Raw genomic sequence first — 18,137 nt, forward strand, 5'->3', positions numbered from 1 at the left:
TCCCCCAACACTGCTCTCTTCAGCCCCCTCTCCTTCTCTGAGCATCGCCCTGGGCCTGGACATTCCCTCCTGAGAGGAGCCTTGTCCCTGCCAGCGCTCACAGAGCCCATCCCAGCCTGTGTGCCCTGGCCGGGGCCCTACAGAAACCTGCCTGTGTGCAGGGCCCTGGCTGGGGCAGGCTCTGTGTGCAGCTGGGCAAGGGCAGATCAGGAGAGCCCTGCTGGGCCCTGCAGAGGTGATGCTGCTGCTGTCCAGGGCTGAGGAGTGGCTGAGGGCCCTTTGGGAGGCTCCCAGCAGAGAGACCGACCAACTTAAGTTACAGTTCTGGAGTCTCTGTAAATGTTCACCCATTCCTTTGGTGATCCTTTCAAAGGTGTGTCCCTTTCAATTCAGAATGTTCTGTGATTCTGGGATTACAATTCCTGTTCTGCTTCTTTGATTCCCCTGTTGTTTATAATCAAAAGAGAAAAAGCCCCTTGCAACAGTGTTAGAACAGTAAAGGAAAAGCCAGACAATAATTGGAAGCTTCTAGGTGTCCCAGTGGGGATGGGGCACACCTGGGCCCTGATTTCAACAATTTATTAAGGTTGTTTATTTAAGATATTTAACAGGAACAGCCAATAGGAGATTCAGTTGCCGCAGTTACACACCCCTGCTTCAACCCATTGGAGTATGTCCAAAGGCTTCTTTGCCTTCCCTTTTTGTTATGACTGCTCGCATTCTGGTCAATTAAAAAAATGTTTTTGTAGGTTCTCTTCCTGATAATAAGACTTTTTGATAATAATACTGATAAGACAGTATTTCAGGAATGTATTTAGACAGTCAGCTTATTTTTCTAAAATCCAAGAGCAAGGTTAGGAAACGTACTGTACTTAATTAAGGATTGTAATTATATAAGTATATAATAGTAGTTTAATATAGTTAATTAAGAATTTAGTAGTGTTAGGTAAGGACTGTAAATTTATAACTATATAACTATAATAATTTACACAGCTATGAATATATCAAAAATGTATAAAATGCAAAAATCTTTTTGCCATCACCCCAACGTTCCCATCTTTCTCCAAGTAGGAAATTGAAAACACTCTCAGGAAAGCTCCTGATCTTTACAGCAATCCCAGGCTTACCTTCTTTGGGAAGTGTCCTCTGGAGCTGTGCCCAGGCTGGTCTGGAGCTGGGAGCAGCCCTGCCCCACCCAGCCCCTCTCAGCAGCAGCCCCTGCCCTGCTCAGGGTGGCTCCTTCCCCCCACAGCTTCTTCCCAGCACTGGGAGCAGCTCCCCGGGCCGGCTGAGAGCTGTCCCCAGCAGGCAGCAGAGTCCCTGCCCCAGCACAGTGCCCTGGGCTGCAGGACCCTGCTCTGCAGGACAGCCCTGGGCACCCCTGGCTGCAGCCCCGGCTGCTCAGCCCTGCAGCAGAGCCTGGCAACAGGAACTGCCTTGGGCTGTGACTGGGCTGGGGCAGCAGGGAAGGCCAGCCCTGCCCCAGGGCCACAGCTCTGCCTTGGAGCAGCCCTGAGAGTCCTCCTGAAAGGTCCTAAAAGCTGTGGGATGTGCCAGCTCCAGGAGATCCCTGCAGGAACGGCAGCTTCTCTTCCCACAGCCAGGGAATGACTGTTTCAAACCTGGGCTAATTTCTGCTCTTGTGAGCCCCGAGTGAGCTCTGCTCTGTGCTCCCATCCCAGGCTGAGTTTAACCCCTCTGTGCCTCTGTTCTGTGCCCGGGGTGGCTGCAGGCAGTGCCCCAGCCCTGCTGGGCTGGGCACAGGAGCTGCTCCTGGGCAGAGCTGTCTCTCTGCAGCGCTGCCCTTGCCAGGAGCTGCTTCTGTGCCGAGAGCCTCTCTGTAGCTTTTTCAAAGGACTTTGGGTTTTGTTTTTGCCTTGGAGTCTCTGAGAGGTTTGTACAATCATGGCTTCTAATAACCTGCTGTAATGAGTCCCTGGAGAGGCTCTGTCAGTAACAACACTCAGTGGGGCTCATTTATGCTTCAGGATACTTCAGTTATTTTAAGGTACTTGGTGTTTCTCTTTTGATACAGACTTTGTGAGAGGTTTGTGCAATCATGGCCCCAATTACCTACTTTATTAATCTCTGTATTGACACTCAGTGGAACTCATTAATACTTTGAGATAATAATGGTTTTTAAGGTATTTTATGGATTTCAGAATACTTTTAGGTACTTTTAAGGATATTTCTTCCCACACTGAGTCTCAGAGTGTTTTGTCCTATCCTGGCCTCCAATTGTCTACTCCAAGGAGTCCATGAGGAGCCTGTGTTGGGTATCTTCCCCCTTTCTGGTTTACAATAAAGATGGAACTGAAAGAATTTTGTAAGACTTTCTAAAACATTCAAACAAACATGGGGCAATTAAAAATACAGCAACAACCACTAAGAGAATGAATAGTCCTGTTTTAGCTCGACATCATCCAACCCTTTAGTCCCTTGGATTGGAAGAGTTTATTGACCCAGTCTTTGTTTTCCACTTGAAGATTCTTGAACCCTTCTTTCAGTACCTGAATGCTCTTGTGGATTGACTTGCTGTGGCTGGAGAGGTTCATGCAACACATGCCCTCAGAGTCTACACAGCCTTGCCCATGTTCCCAGAGTAAAAACTCCATTGCTGTTCTGCAAGGTGGCATGTCTGATGGTCTCTATGTCAGAGAGCAGGCCACTCAATGTGAGGGAGGTAGCATTGGTTTGCTTACTTAACAGGCACCCAAGATGGTCTGATTGTCCTAAAACTTTAGCTGCATCCACCCAAGGTAGTCCACATTGGGGGTGCTACCATCCAATACCTGGAGTAAAGCTTTCAAAGCCCCCTCTTTTATATCATCCAATTCTTCTCTTGGGATACCTGCTGCTTGATCATCTGGTAGGCTGTGTTGTCCTTCTCCAGCTAGATGGTTGATTGTCAATTCCGCCCTTGCCTCATTATTAGCATAGTCTGCTATTAGTTGATTTAGTAAACACTTCCATCCCCCTTCCCACAGGTTGTATTCTGTAGGTGATAACAACATGGTCATAATACATTTTAAATCATAGGGGCTTAAGACACGTAACCATGGCCCTCATTAGGCCATTAAAACAAGTTAAGTCCTTCCTATGCTCTTTAGCTGCCCTACACAGATCCTTGATAACCTCGTAAACCAGTGGCTGATACCTGGGATTCTGCCCCCTTCTTTCATAACATACTGGGGCCATGAGGAATTTCAAAACTATTTGCCAGTCTCCTTCCTTTCCTAGGGATCTTCTGGGGTTGAGGGGTGATGCGGCTCTGAGGAGTCCAAAGTGACTTCTGGGGAGGAAGAATAACTTGGAGCTGAAACATTAGGATTAGAAATAGTGTGACAGTTGGGCTTAGTATCGTTGACCATGGGGTTATATTGTTGCCGGAGGGTGAGGCAAAGGGCACTGCCATTTTGTCAGGTGTTGGGGAGGAAGGGCCTTGATCTAGGATGGTGGACTTCCAGAGTGGAGTTCTGGAGGCATGGCCCAGGGTGAAGGTGGAATTATTGACAGTGGAGCATGACCCGCAGATGTGGGGGTGGAGTCTGGAGGTGTGTTCAGGGAGGAAGAGAAGGTTGTGACAGCAGGAAGTGGAAAAGCCAAGATGGAGTGAGGATGGTCAGTCTCCCGAGCCACATTCAGGCTCCTTCCATCAAGAGTTTCCAGGGCATGATGCTCCAAGTCCGCGTGGCCATTGCCATCTTGGACCATCGTGCAAGGTCTGAAAAAGGCGGGTTTGAGGGGAGGTCCTGAATTAGGCATGAGCAATGGATTTAGTTTTCAACACACTGCTTGCTGGTGAGAGTAGTATTGAAGATGGGGAGCATGTGGGGTGGAATGGGGTCCCTTTTGATCTAAAGTTGTACAGTTTAACTCCCACGGAGTCCCAAAATTCAGTGGTATGGATTTCATCAGCAAAGGCATCTGGAAAATTTTTAATGATCCACCTCATGAGTGATTTCTATTCGTTCTTTGAAAATACTTTGTCATGATCAGTGAGATTTAACTTAAAGCATCCATATATACTCCTTTCTACTTTGGAGAGCTGGCTGCCCATTTTTCTTATTTTCTGCCTTATGGGGAAGAGCCACGGAAACACCCCAAATCAATTATGGGACGTGGGTGCATATTGTAAAAACACAATGGCAAAATGGGCAATAAATGTCTTGCATTTCCCTAAACCCACCTGCAATCCTATGCAGGTGAAATCATCGTTGTCCCTGCCAATCCTGGGCAAGGTCCCTCAAAGCAACAATAAATCCACTAGGCCCGGCACAATCCAAAATCCCATGGAGCACTGGCCAATCCATCAGCTAACCCCAGCTGACGTGACTGACACAGGGAGGCCTGATTGTCAGGGTCACTGTTTGGGTGACAGATGTCGCAGTGAGGGGGCTGCAACAAACCTCTCTGGTTCCCTGAGTCAGGGCGAGGGTGGCGCAAATGAAAAGGAGTGGATTTGATGGAGTTGACCAAAAAGAACTTTAATAATGCAGTGAAAAAGAATAAACATGGAGAAGCTGAGAACAGTATGAGGGGCAGGATCCAAAAACCTTAGACAAAGGGGAAGCAGTAACATGTACACTCGGGGGTTGAACATTCTAGAACAATAACCCTGTAGGGGAAACAAGTAACCAATAGGAGAACTTACCATAAAAAACAAAAAACCAAAAAACTTACCATAAAAACAGTAAAGGCTTATGGGGGAAATCTCAAGCTCATCCTTAGTTAAACAAATGATTCCCAGGGCTTGAAACTCATGCCCAGTTCTTCTGAGTTAAAATCTGGCTGAGTCTCAGTTACAGCTGGGCTAACTACCACACCACTGCTTTGTACTGGTCCCTTGGGACCGTGTGGCCCAACAGAGCCACAATGATGTCCTTGGTTCCATAAGGCCCCACAGTGTCACAATGGTTCCTTGGATCCATGGTGCTCTGCAGTGTCACAATGGCCCCTTCACTTCACAAGGCTCCCAAATGTCACATTGGTCTCAATAGGATGGAAACCATAGAGCCCCCATATTTCAGGAGCTGATGAACAGCAACCACCAGAGGCCAAGGCAAACCTGGCCTGTCTGTCCTGGCAGGTTTGCTTGGAGCAAGCCCTGGATACTTGAAATTATGAATGTGGAGTGCTAATTTAAAACATTTGTGCCTGGAGAAGAGCGATGGGGTTTTTTTTCACAAAAAGAAGAGCACAAAGCCCTTTCTAGTGTTTGGAAAACAGGTGAATGCTGCCCCTCAGAAGTGAAAGACCAGCCAGACGTGTCTGTCCCAGCAACTTTTGTCTGGGAGCAATCCTTGGATACAAAGAAATTTGGAGGTGTAATCCTAATTTTGGTCATGGATACCTGGTAAAAATGGACAGTTCTTTTCCATAAAAATAAGAGCCCAGAGCCCCAGTGTTTCAGGGGTAGATGGGAGTAGCCTTCCACATTCCAAGGTCAGTCAGACCTGTCAGGTGACCCCTGGGAGGCCAAGGCAGCCACACATATTTCATGTTCCCTAGGTTCCACAAGGCCCTGCAGTGTCCAAATATGTCCTTGCTTCCATGAGGCCTTGCAGTGCCACAATGGTTCTCTTGATTCCATGATGCCTTCAGGTGTCATAATGGCCCCTTGATTACACAAGTCCTTAAGGATCTTAATGGTCTTCATGTTTCCACATGGCCCCCCAGTGCCATAATGATCTATAGCTTCCATGAAGCCTCACTGTGTCCAATGGCCCCTTGGTTCCATTGGGGCCCAGTAGTGCAAAAATGATTCCCTTGGTTCCACAAGTTCCCATAGTGTCATAATGGCCCCTTCCCTCCATGAGGCCCTGCAAGGTCACAATGGTCTCCATGATTCCATGGGGCCTTGCAATGCCACAATGGTTTACATGGATCCACAGTGCCTCACAGGATCACAACGGCCCTTTGGCTCCACGAGGCCCTGAAACACAGCAATGGCCTCTTGGTTCCACAAAGCCCCGCTGCCTCATGCTGGCCCTGTAAGACTATGTGGCCCAACAGAGCCACAAAGATGTTCTTGGTTCCACGAGGCCCCACAGTGTCACAGCGGCCCTTGGATCCACTGTACCCTGCAGGGTCACAGTGTTCCCCTTGGTTCCCCTGTCACAATGATCTCCATAGGAAGGAAACAAGTGAGCCCCGGTGGTGCAGGGGCAGATGAGAGGCATATACCAGAGGCTAAGTCTAGCCAGACTTGACTGTATGGGCAGCTTTCATCTGGGAGTAACCCTTGGATATAGAGAATTTTAGATGCAGAATCCTAATTTTGGCCATGGGTGCCTAGACAAAAAAGAGAGTTCTTTCCCAGAGGAAAAAAAGCACACAGCCTCAGTGCGTCACTGTCAGATGGGAAGTGGCCCTTGACATGTCAAATTCAGTGGGACCTGTCAGACAACCCCCAGGAGTCCAAACCAGGCAGATCTGGTTTGACCCATGAAGATCTGGATTGACCCATGAAGTCAATGGAGCATGGTTCCATACTCCATTGACTTCATGGGTCATAACTCTGTCACAATGGTCTCCTTGATTCCATGAGGTCTGGCAATTTCACAATGGCTTCTTGGTTTCATGGGCCCCAACCGAGTCACAACGGTCCATTGGCCCCTCGCAGCCCCACTGTGAAACAATGGCTCCTTGTTTCTATATTAAATCAATCACAATCAAACCACAGTTTGATCATAGATCCTTGCTTCCACAGGGCCCATGATTTGCACAATGGTCTCCTTGATTCCATGATTCCTGGATTCCAATGTCTTACCATAGTTTCCTTGGATCTCTATTGTCACAAATGACCCATGGTTCCATAAGATTCCGCAGTGTCACCGTGGTTTCTGTCAGAGGCTGGATGAGATCGATGTCCTGAGACACCTTGGGATGCTCGGAATGCCCGTGTGGGGCCAGGGCTGGGTCAGGCCTTGGTTTGTGGTGGGACATAGCCCCGCCCCCAGCCCTGGCCTGGCAGAGCTGCCAATCACATAGCAAACGCTGTGCTAACCCCACTCTAATTGGCTGAGCTGTCAATCAATCACACACCAGCAACTGGTGCTACCCTGGCTCTGATTGGACAAGCAACTGGCAGTCCCACCCCAGGGGTGGGACCTTGAAGGCCCAGGGGGTTAAAAGCCAGAGCACAAAGCCAGCCCAGGGTCTGGATCCTGCCTGCTCCTGGGGTTCCTCTGTTAGCAATGCTGGAACTCCAGCAGCTGGTACCTATGTGTGTGTCTTTGCCTGGATCTTCTGTCTTTCTGTTGTTCTCTATTTCTTCTCCTTCTAATCCTATTTATCTGAAACACTTTTGGGTAACTTCACATGTTAAGGGTTAAAGGGTTTTAGGTTAAATATGTGGGAATCCAGGGCACAGGGAATATTTTTCTGTCTGCTCTGAGGAGCCCCAGAGAAGCACTGCCTTTAACCTTTGCCCATGGAGAGGACTTCCAGGACTTTGAGATAGATTACAATTTACCAAAGTGTAATAGAGAGTACTATATTATGTTCCTTGGGTGAGAAATGTACGTTTTGGGATTTTTAGTATAGTGTAGATAGGAGGTGTAGATAGGAAGCAAGATGGAGGAATTGGGGTGTAGTCCCTGTCTTCTTTTTCATCTACTCCATTTTCTGCAGTGTTGTTGTCACAGGGTGTTTGGTCAGGGAAAGCACAGTGCAGAGGTTATGTGGAGAGTCAAGGGATCAGTTTTTGGTTAATAAGTAGAAATATAGTATGTTTTAAGAGGTAATTGGATGAGGCAAGCCATACATTTTGGGGCAATTTTGTGGTGCTTTTCCAGTGTGCTGAGGCTGGTGTGGACAGCAATGCAAAACTTTATATAAGATAACAAAAAACTAGAAGCTGAAGACTGAAAAAGTCCCGTGCATGTCCTTTTACCTGGTACAGAACTGCTAGTGGAGGATTTCCCCATCCAGGGTTCCCCCAGAAGGGTCCAACATAAAACAAAAGGCAAGACCTGGTGTCCCGACAATGTTTGAAATAATTTGGCTCTTTTCCATAAGGATGATTACTGAAGAGTGTTGTCTTAATTAGCCAATCATGTGAAATGCATTAATTAAATGACCAATGAGGTGCACCCATAGACAAGCAAGGTATAAAAGAAGAGGATTGAAAAAAAAAAGTGGCTTTAAGCCCTTACCCTTGTGATCTGAGTCTGTATCATCTCTAACTCAAAAGTGACATTTGGGAATCAATGGGGACTATTGGGGATCCTTTCTGCATCTTGGGACCCAACAGGAGCTTCTCTAAAAAACTTTGCCTGAAGCTCCCACTGTGCCCATGCTCTTTGGCAGCCTGGGAACTCCTGGGATGTCACCATGGAGCCCCTGTGAGAGCCTGTGACAGATTGCTGCCTTTGCAGCACAAGGTCCCCAATGGATGTCACCATGGAATGACTGTGACTGCCTCTGACCACAGGGTCCTTTAAGATTCCCAGAAAGCCCTGGGAGGTCTCCATGGAGCCCCTGTCTCTGTGTGTGACACTCCAGCTCTGGAACAGCCTGGAGACTCTTGGAAAGTCTCCATGGAACCCCTCAGAGGGCCTGTGACAAATCTGATCCTTAGCAGGAAAGCATCACCAGGATCCTGTTGCTATGGGCAGTTTCCATCACCAATCCCCTGTTGCTATGGTCAGTCTCTTGGCAGCTCCATGGAGCATCCTTCAGGGGTGGTTGCCATGGACACCAGCTCAGGCCTGCAGCCAGAGCCCGTTGCCATGGCAACCATTGGCAGCCCCATCCCCAGGCTCATGGGATCCCAGAACCACAGAATTGGCTGAGCTGGGCGGGACCCATCAGCATCCTCCAGTCCAATTGCTGGCCCTGCACAGGACACCCCAACAATGCCAGCCTGGGCCTGGCAGCGCTGTCCAAACGCTGCTGGAGCTCAGAGAGCCCTGGAGCTGGGACCCTTCCCTGGGGAGCCTGGGCAGGGCCCCAGCAGCCTCTGGGCAAAAACCTTTTCCTGACATCCAACCTGAGCCTGCCCCGACTCAGCTGCAGCCTTTCCCTCCACTCCTGTCCCTGGGCACCAGAGGGAAGAGGTTCCCACAGCCCCAGCCAGGGACCCGCTCCCAAGGCTGTTGCCATGGCCACCAGGGCTGGGACCAGCTGGGATGCTCGGTTTCCACGGGCTGGGGTTCAGGAATGGGATTCCTCAATTTCCTGCTCCCGCTAAAACCGCGCTGCCCTCGCTGCCCTCCTGCCTCCCGTGAAAAGCACAAAAGGCAAAGATTCCAGGCTGGGATAAAACCAATTTATTGGAAACAGCAACGAGATAAGGAACAAACAAGAACAGAAACAATATTGAAGGGATTAAAAAACCTGTTTACAGGGAAAACTAAAACACAACTCACTGGGTCTTCCTGGCCACAATTTCGCCTTCCTGGAAAGGACACCCTTCTCATCAGGGGGAGAGAGAGTCCCTTTCTTGCCCCTGGCAATGATCTGAGGTGGGAGTGAATGTAATGACACGTCCATGGCCAAATCCTCATGTTTTTCAATGCCACATAATGTCACTGGGAGGGGCAGGAAAAGAGACTGGTGTCTTCCCCACATAGATCATAGGGAACATTGATCACCAGGGCTCTTCCCAATATGGATCCTCCAATGATGGATGAAGTTGGGGCAGCGCACAAAAATCCTCCTGCACTTCGGGCACTGGCAGGCTTCCCTTACAGTGCCTCCGTTGGCGACTGGTCAAGGCAGAGCTCTGCGTGAAGCTTGTCCCACACTGGATACACTCGTAGGGCCTCTCCCCAGGTGGATGCGCCGGTGGGTGACAAGGTTGGAGCTGTGCTTGAAGCCCATCCCGCATTCAGGGCAGCGGAAGGGCCTCTCCCCAGTGTGAATTCGCTTATGCCGGAGGAGACTGGAGCTGATCTGAAACCTCTTCTGACACTCAGGACACTCGTAGGGCCTCTCCCCAGTGTGGATGCGTTGGTGGGTCACAAGGTTGGACCTGTAGCTGAAGTCCTTCCCACATTCCCCACACTCGTAGGGCCATTCCTTGGTGTGGGTCATCTGGTGCTGGATCAGGGTGCTGCTCTGCCTGCAGCTCTTCCCACACTCCAAGCACTTGTAGCGCTTCTCCCCATCATGAGCAGTGGAGAAAAAAACTTGGCAGAAATCAAACTTGACTCTGCATAAATCACTTTGAAGAATATTTGCTCTTCCCATAAGTAACTTGCGACAAAAGTGTAAACAAATCCCAAATATGAATAAACTGATAATCCAAGTAGTAATGTGGCAATTCCAAGTTTCATCAGTTCCTACACAGCTCCAGCTCAGCTGCTGACAGGTTCTGTTAAAAGAAAAGAAGAAATTTGGCCCAATAGAGATTCTTAAAAGGAAGGGAAGCTCTGTGTAGCTGTCACAAAGGTGACAGGGATGAAGAGAAAAAAGATTCTCAGATTTGGTAAAGAACCCAAGACTAGGAATTCAGGAGTTAATCGGAAATTCAGCTAATTGAGCTGGGCTTCTTGTAGGACTTTCAGCAGCTTTGTGTTCCTCACCATGGGGTAAATGAACCTTGTCAGTCTTGCTGGTATAATTTGCTCCCTTTCCTCCAGTGATTTTAACAAACATTTCAAGCAAGGACAACAAAATATTTCTTTACACTGGCCACCCACAACACTTATTTTCCTCATCAGTTCTCCCGTAAGTCACTCAGAGGAAGCTGCATCCAATTTTCCAAGAGTTCCTCCAGAAAGAATTGCAACCTCCTCAGAGAAGGGAACCATGCTGTTGTCAAAGGCACTTGGGGTCAGAGAACAGTGCCCTGAACTCACTATGCCAAAATAATGTCACAATCTGGTTAAGAAAATTGTTAGAAAGAATGCCTCTGCCCCAATTAATGTGCTAATGAGACCAAATCCAAGGTGGATTTTATTGAACAGTAAATGTGAGGTAGAGAGGGAGATGGAAAGAAAGAGAAAAGGGGAGAAAGCAAGGGAGTGACAAGGGACAGAGACCTTCCCTGGAGCAGGGCAAGTGTGACATTGTCCCCTGTGTGTGTGGCCTTCCCAGGGTGGGGGTTTTACACCTGAGCCAGTTTGGGTAAGGGGGGTGGTGTTCACCCCCTGAGCAGGGATTACTCCACCGTTTCAGGTTGCCATGCAAGATGTAACCAAATGCATGTTTTCAATCACCATCTTCATCAACTGCTATAAGCAGGTGGGGTGGTGTTCTTTATGTCTTCCATGACTCAGCCCTGAAAACGCCCTCCAGGGGAGATATCTTCTGTGAATGGGCCATTGAGTGTCACTGCAGGACTGATAAAATTCCATCATCCCATTGTGGGATGCTCTGCCCAAGGGGCAGAACCAAGCATTTCTACATGGATATAAGCTGAGCCTTGCAACACCAGGAGCAGCTTGCCTACTGGATTCCCAGAGGACAAGAGCTTCATAACCACCACTGGACCTTCAGAGGAAGACCAGACCCTTCTACAGCATCACTGCTTGGAAAGAATCACGTTCTTCACTCCAACATGACTGCAGCCACCATTTAATGGGACTGCTGCCACCACCCTGACCGACAGGGTGTCGGTTATATCCTGACTCTGTCAGTTTAAGGCAGTGTTTCTGTATCATTGCCTTGATCTTCATTTTCTTATTAAATTGTAATTCTGACTTTGACTCTCCCCAGGTTTGCCTTCAAACCAGTACAAAGCTCATTATGCTCATCCCTTGTTTTCCTCCCAAAACAGAGTATCCCATTCCTAAAACTTGGTCAGATGGAGGGAGACACCTCAAGGAAGAGGAAGGAACCCCAGGACACCCAGGCAGGTGAGGAGGAAGTCAGTGCCTATTTCTCCTTCTCTCCTGCTCCATCTCACAGCCCAGAAAATCCCCTCGCTGCAGGACAATCCTGCTGCCAACGCCGTCCTTCCGGGGATGCACTGGGGGGATCTCCTTCCCCTTCCCTCTGGCACGGAGGAAAATCCCATCCACTCCTTGTCCTTCCTTCAGAGAAGGCACTAAGGGTCCAGATTAGGGACAACAAATCTCCACAGCAGAACCTCAAGGAAGAGGCCATTTTGAGTGGCTCCATGGGACAGGAATCCAATGGGGAGGAAAAGCCCTAGAGATCTCCCATGAGGAGGAGAGGCTCCAAATCCAGTCCAGGGTGCTCTGAGGACGAAAGACCCACCCTGAGCCAGAAAGGTAGACCGAGCTTCAGCCAGAGCTCAGAGCTGGTGGTCCATGGGCAGCTTCATGATGTGGAGAACCCCCACAAGTGCTGGGAGTGTGGGAAGAGCTTCAGGCAGAGCAGCACCCTGATCAGCCACCAGATGATCTACACTGGGGAATGGCCCTACGAGTGTGAGGAATGTGGGAAGGGCTTCAGCTCTAGCTGTGCCCTTGTCATCCACCAACGCATCCACATTGGGGAGAGGCCCTACGAGTGTCCTGAGTTTCAGAAGAGGTTTCAGATCAGCTCTAGTCTCCTCCGGCATAAGCGAATTCACACTGGGGAGAGGCCCTTCCGCTGCCCTTACTGCAGAAAGGGCTTCAAGCACAACGCCAACCTCATCAGGCACCGGTGCATCCACACGGGGGAGAGGGAGAGGTCCTACGAGTGTTCCCAGTGTGCAAAGAGGTTTCACATCAGCTCCAGTCTCCTTCAGCACCAGCGGATTCACACAGATGAGAGGCCCTTTCGCTGCCCTGACTGTGGAAAGGGCTTCAAGCGCAACTTCACCCTCATCACCCACCGGCGCATCCACCTGGGGAGAGGCCCTACGAGTGTCCCCAGTGTGGGAAGAGCTTCACCCAGATCTCTATCTTAACCAGACACCAACGGATGCATGTCGCAGACATTTTCTTCACAGAAATCCTTTCTTTCAGATTTCTGCATCTTCTGGAAGGCAGAGGCCTCAGAAGAGAAAGTAAACAATTGTTATCAGCTGCTGTGGAATGTAATAGGATGCACCTTGATTGGCTCAGGCTTCTTGTTTATAATTAAGGGCCAATCACAAAGTGCAAGCTAGGGACAGAGTTCCTGGACACAACTTTGTTATAGATTCTTTCTTTCTATTCTTAGCTTAGCTGGCAAGCTCTGCAACTTGTCTCTTTATTCTATTTAGTATAGTTATAGTGTATTATATATAATATATCAATAAATCCAGCCTTCTGATCAAGAAACAAGATTTACCGTCTCTCTCTCTCACCAGCAGCGACCCACTCAGGACGCTGTAATATCTGGTGACCCCTCGTGTCAGAGCAGAAATTAATTTGATAAGACCAGAGGAGCAAATTGCTGCACTGGGTAAAAATCCTGTATGTGTAGCATTTGATGGTTGCTTTGAAGTGACCACAGAAGTCGATTCAAGCCAGGAGCTGAAGAACTGAAGATCCTGATTTGGACAGAATTCACAGCCAAGGCTGACCACAAAGAGAACCTTCTTCTGGAAAACCTTCTGGAAGATGGTAGACAAGAGCCGCATACATGCAGAGCTGGCCAGAGCAAGCTGGACTTTTGAAAAAGGTACTGTTCATTTTTCTATCCCTGAGGGTTCAGCCGCGAGAAAATTATGGCTGTTTATATGGGGGACACGCCCTGGAAGGAGAGGTTCAGTTTACCCCTTCAGAGGAGACCTATATTGCCCTCTGGCAACACTGGTGTAGAGAAGACAGATTTTTTCTGGAAAAAACAGATCTCTATGAGTTCTTTTGATGGGCAAAGCTTTTTGGGTTCTTTACTGATGTCTTATACGCTTTGGATGGTTTTGTCTGGGAATGCCTGGACTTGATTATCCAGTTCGTCTACAGTCAGGGAGGTCCTTTTCCTTCTATCTACCCAGCATTTATAAAGCTCTTCCCAGTTTTGAGACGCAGAGCAGCCGCCTTTCAATGGATTTCTAACTGTTATGGGCAGGCTCCGTTTCCACTGCCCCTGGCAGAAGGCCCGGTGGGTGATTACTTTGGGCTTCCCACACCCCCCGCTTCACGGCGGCGGGGGGCGAAACTGTGCCGCGTGAAGAAGTTTTTTTTACTCTTTCTCTGGAGCATGCGCAGAGGCAACCTTCTCCTCCCCCCCTTCTCTCTCTCCGGGGGGATGGGAGGAGGCGGTGCTGCCACAGCCGGCCTCGCAGACTCCGCCTCCTTCAGACATGGGGGCGGCACCGGTCTCTGAGGCCTCTTTGGCCCTGCCAGCGCTGTCATTCCAGGCGATCCCGTCTTCGCCTCTCCAGGCGGTCCCGCCCATGGCTCCACCGGCCTCCCCGCCCCTGCCAGCGCCTGCGTTGGAGACTGCAGAAGAGGCACTTCCGGTGCTTGAGCTGTTGCTAGGCAACAATGAGGATGCATCTCCAGCTTCCGGCTCAGCGGAGGAGGAGACCTCATCGGCTCCTTCGGCCCCTCCGCCGCTTCCATCGGCCTTCCCGCTGCCTCAAGCCGAGACAGTCCCTGTTCAGGATGGTGTTGGAGACGGTCCTGAACCCGCGGGAACCTCAGGGCAGCCCGCGGCGGATCCCACGCTCAGCGTGATTCCCTCCCCAGTTCCGACTTCCCCCCCGCTGCTTCCACTGGCCGTCCCAGCGGCTCTGCCGTTGTCGGAGGCTCAGCCCTCCGTGTCGGCGTCAGAGACTGCCTTGGAACCGATGGCTTGTTCAAGCCCGGACCATCCCCGACCGGCTGCCCCAGCAGTGGCCCCGGAGGCTGGTCTCTCCTTTTGTGGAGCGAGGGCTGCCTGCCAGCTGACTGTTGCGGCAGTCCAGCTGCCTGTTTTTAAGATCAGCATTCTCGGCGGGTTGGGGGGTGGTTTTTCGGGGATGGTCCCATGGCGGCTCCCATCTCTGCCACCTCTCTTGTGCCCTAGTGGCATGGGGGGGCAGGGGCATCCCGAGAGCCCTGCCTCTGGTCCCCAGCCCAGTGGGAGTGATGCCATGAAGCGGATGGAAGACAAACCCGATGCATTGCAGAGGGAGAGGGCCCAGCTGGAGAAGACCATAGCTGGTTTGCTGTGGGGAACAAACATCTCCAGACCCCAGATGGCATTTCTGGGGAAGGCTTCTATTTCCCTGCTGCTGGCATGCCTCAGTGGTATTGGGGAAAGGAAGCGTGTCACCACCCGGTTTGGCCTGGGGTGTTGGGCTCAGGAAGTTCCTGGGCCGGGCCCACTGCGTGGCCTCCTGATGTTTCTGGGAATTCTGGTTTGTCCTACCGGTCCTGGTCCCCCTTTGTGGGCCAGTTTTGGGGTTCCTGGTCCAGCATGGGCCAGGGCCCCCAGGGCCTTTCCTTCTCTGGCACTGCTCTGCTCGGCTGCTGCTCTTTTGCTTTTCGATTAAAAAAAAAAAAATTGAAATTAAATAAAAAAGATTGAAAATAGTGGGCAGCAGCTCTGAAGCACTGAAGCATTGAAGGGCCAGAAAAGGACATTCCAAAGTTGTTCAAATTGTTTGAAATTGTTTGAAATTGTTGTAAGACTGTCAATGGTTTTTATAACTATTGATGGAACTCTTTTGCAGAAGTCTGTTTCAGGACCAAAAGGACTCTCAGATATTCCAAGGGAACAACTTCGGCTCTTGGACTGTTCCTGAAACTCAGCTGCATGGACTTGAATTCTCTTTGCATTGTGTTTTGCATTTTTCTTAGATTGTAGGATTGTTTTAGGGATTTGTTAGTATTGTATATTTTACAGGTGAAGAAATTTCCTGTTCATTCCACATCAGCATTTTTCTTTTAATTTATACAATTTAGAAAGGTGAGATGTCGCAGACATTTTCTTCACAGAAATCCTTTCTTTCAGATTTCTGCATCTTCTGGAAGGCAGAGGCCTCAGAAGAGAAAGTAAACAATTGTTATCAGCTGCTGTGAAACGTAATGGGATGCACCTTGATTGGCTCAGGCTTCTTGTTTATAATTAAGGGCCAATCACAAAGTGCAAGCTAGGGACAGAGTCCCTGGACACAACTTTGTTATAGATTCTTTCTTTCTATTCTTAGCTTAGCTGGCAAGCTCTGCAACTTGTCTCTTTATTCTATTTAGTATAGTTATAGTGTATTATATATAATATATCAATAAATCCAGCCTTCTGATCAAGAAACAAGATTTACCGTCTCTCTCTCACCAGCAGCGACCCACTCAGGATGCTGTGATAGATGCACCTGTAAGGGAAGCTCTGCCAATGCCCCAGTGCAGGAGGACTTTTGTGCACTGCCCCAGCTTCATCCATAATTGGAGGATCCATGTTGGGAAGAACCCTGGTGATCCCTTTTCCATTCAGATCCATGCTAGGAACACACCTGTCCCGTTTCCTGCTCCTGCCAATGACATGATGTGGGATAGTGAGACAGAGTAAAGATCTATTTTGAATTAAGTGAAGTGTCTACGAGAGGTGAAAAGTCTGTGAGGCCAAAGCTGAAGGAAGAACTCGCATGCTAAGACAGCAAAGAGACAGAGAAAGAAAAACAGAAAAGACTACAAGGTCAGTTTGCCCCCGACTTAGAAACTCCTTTGATAAAGAAGAACTGGTGCTAAATGTCACACAGAATAAATATGTATGAACTTATTGTGAAACTGTATGCATATGCATTTGGAAGGGGGATAAAAGAAGACCCGAGGTCTTCAGAGGTACGCATGCCTTGTTGGGGGACTTGCGTCCGGCACGTGTCGTAAATAAACATACCGAGCTTTACAACTTTTATAAAGTTGTGAGGTTTCTTCTTTTCTCCGCAAAACATTATGGCGAGCCATGTAGGAGCTCTCTGTCCCCGCAGGGGCAGGGGGGATAGACGGACCTCCAAGGCGTGCCCTAAGATTTTTTCCTGGTGGGGCTCCGCTCGTCTCAATTTGCCACCTGCGAGGACAGACAAGGACCTGCTAGCCTGCGGAGGAAGATACGGTATGTACTGAGGGGCCCCCGGGGGAGGGAAAGGAGAGCAAGGGAGTAAACCGGAGACGTCTGGGTTCAGCTGATAGAGCAGCTGTATTAGAAACGGAGTTCATCGTTCTGATAGAGCAGAACCGCTAGTGGCTCTGGGGGTGAGCCGGGTGAACCCGTGTATGTGTGTTGGGGGTTCATAGCTCTGATAGAGCAGAACTGTTGAGCCCGTGTGTGCTTTGTTCGTGTGTGTGTGATGTCCGGACATTGTTTTGCTGTATAGTTAATGTGTGCATTGTGTGGTCGGTGAGCTGTGTTTCTAATCGTGCAAGTGTATAAGTGTATAGTGTATAAAAAGAATAAATCTACAGTGTGGGGGGGTCAGTACTACCCGTGTTTGAAGCAGCCGAGTGAAGCCTGAGGCGCCGGCTGCAGCAGGCTGCGGGGGCAAGGACAGAAGTGCCCCGCAGAGAAACGAGTAGAAGAATGTCAGTGATAGTATTTATCATGTTTAAATGTAGTGATTTGTGTAGATCTAGTACATTTTAACCGTGAGTATGAGCTCAGAGAGTTCCTTTGCTTTAGATGTTTGATTTTGATCTGTAGACTGTATGATGTTATTTTGATTGTGTCCAAGAAAATTGATGTGAGTAAATGCTGAATTATAGTATGCTATGTTGTGTTGAGAAAAGCGAGCACTTTGAGAGATATGCCCTGTCCCAGTAGTTTTGTGTAGTGATTTTCTTCTGCTGCATTCTGGTAATTTGATTCTCAGATTGTATAGTAGTGTTTGTAGAGATTTTAAGATTTTGTTGCAACAAGAGTAGTATTTTACATAAGAGAACTATAGTACAGTGATTTATGCTTAACTACGATAGAGTTAAAAGAATTCTAAGAATTCCCCCCCCCCTCACAGCAATTCAAGCCTTAGCTCTAAAGAATTTGAGATAAAGGGGGGTGTGAGTGCGAGTGTTTGTTTCTGAAAGCATATCAGAGTTTTGGCTGTGACTTGCACAGCCTTTTTGCAAAGAGAAATAATGAGAACTGACCAAAGCAAAAAGGTTCCTAAATTAGCCCCTTTTGGGAGGGGCTCACTGAGAGAAGGCTGCCAGTAAGAGCAGCTCAGAAAATAAAAAGATTTATAATACTTCATTGCTGTTAGTACTGTTTTAAAATAAGAAGATAAATAAGATAAAGTTTTGTATGCTGAAATGTCTTTGTGTTTTAAGAAATCACCCAGATTTCTTGAAAAGAGAAAACAAAGCAAAGAAAAAGCAAATCAAACATGTTGT

The sequence above is a fragment of the Melospiza melodia genome, chromosome 26 (assembly GCF_035770615.1).
Source record: "Melospiza melodia melodia isolate bMelMel2 chromosome 26, bMelMel2.pri, whole genome shotgun sequence".
NCBI lineage: Eukaryota > Metazoa > Chordata > Aves > Passeriformes > Passerellidae > Melospiza > Melospiza melodia.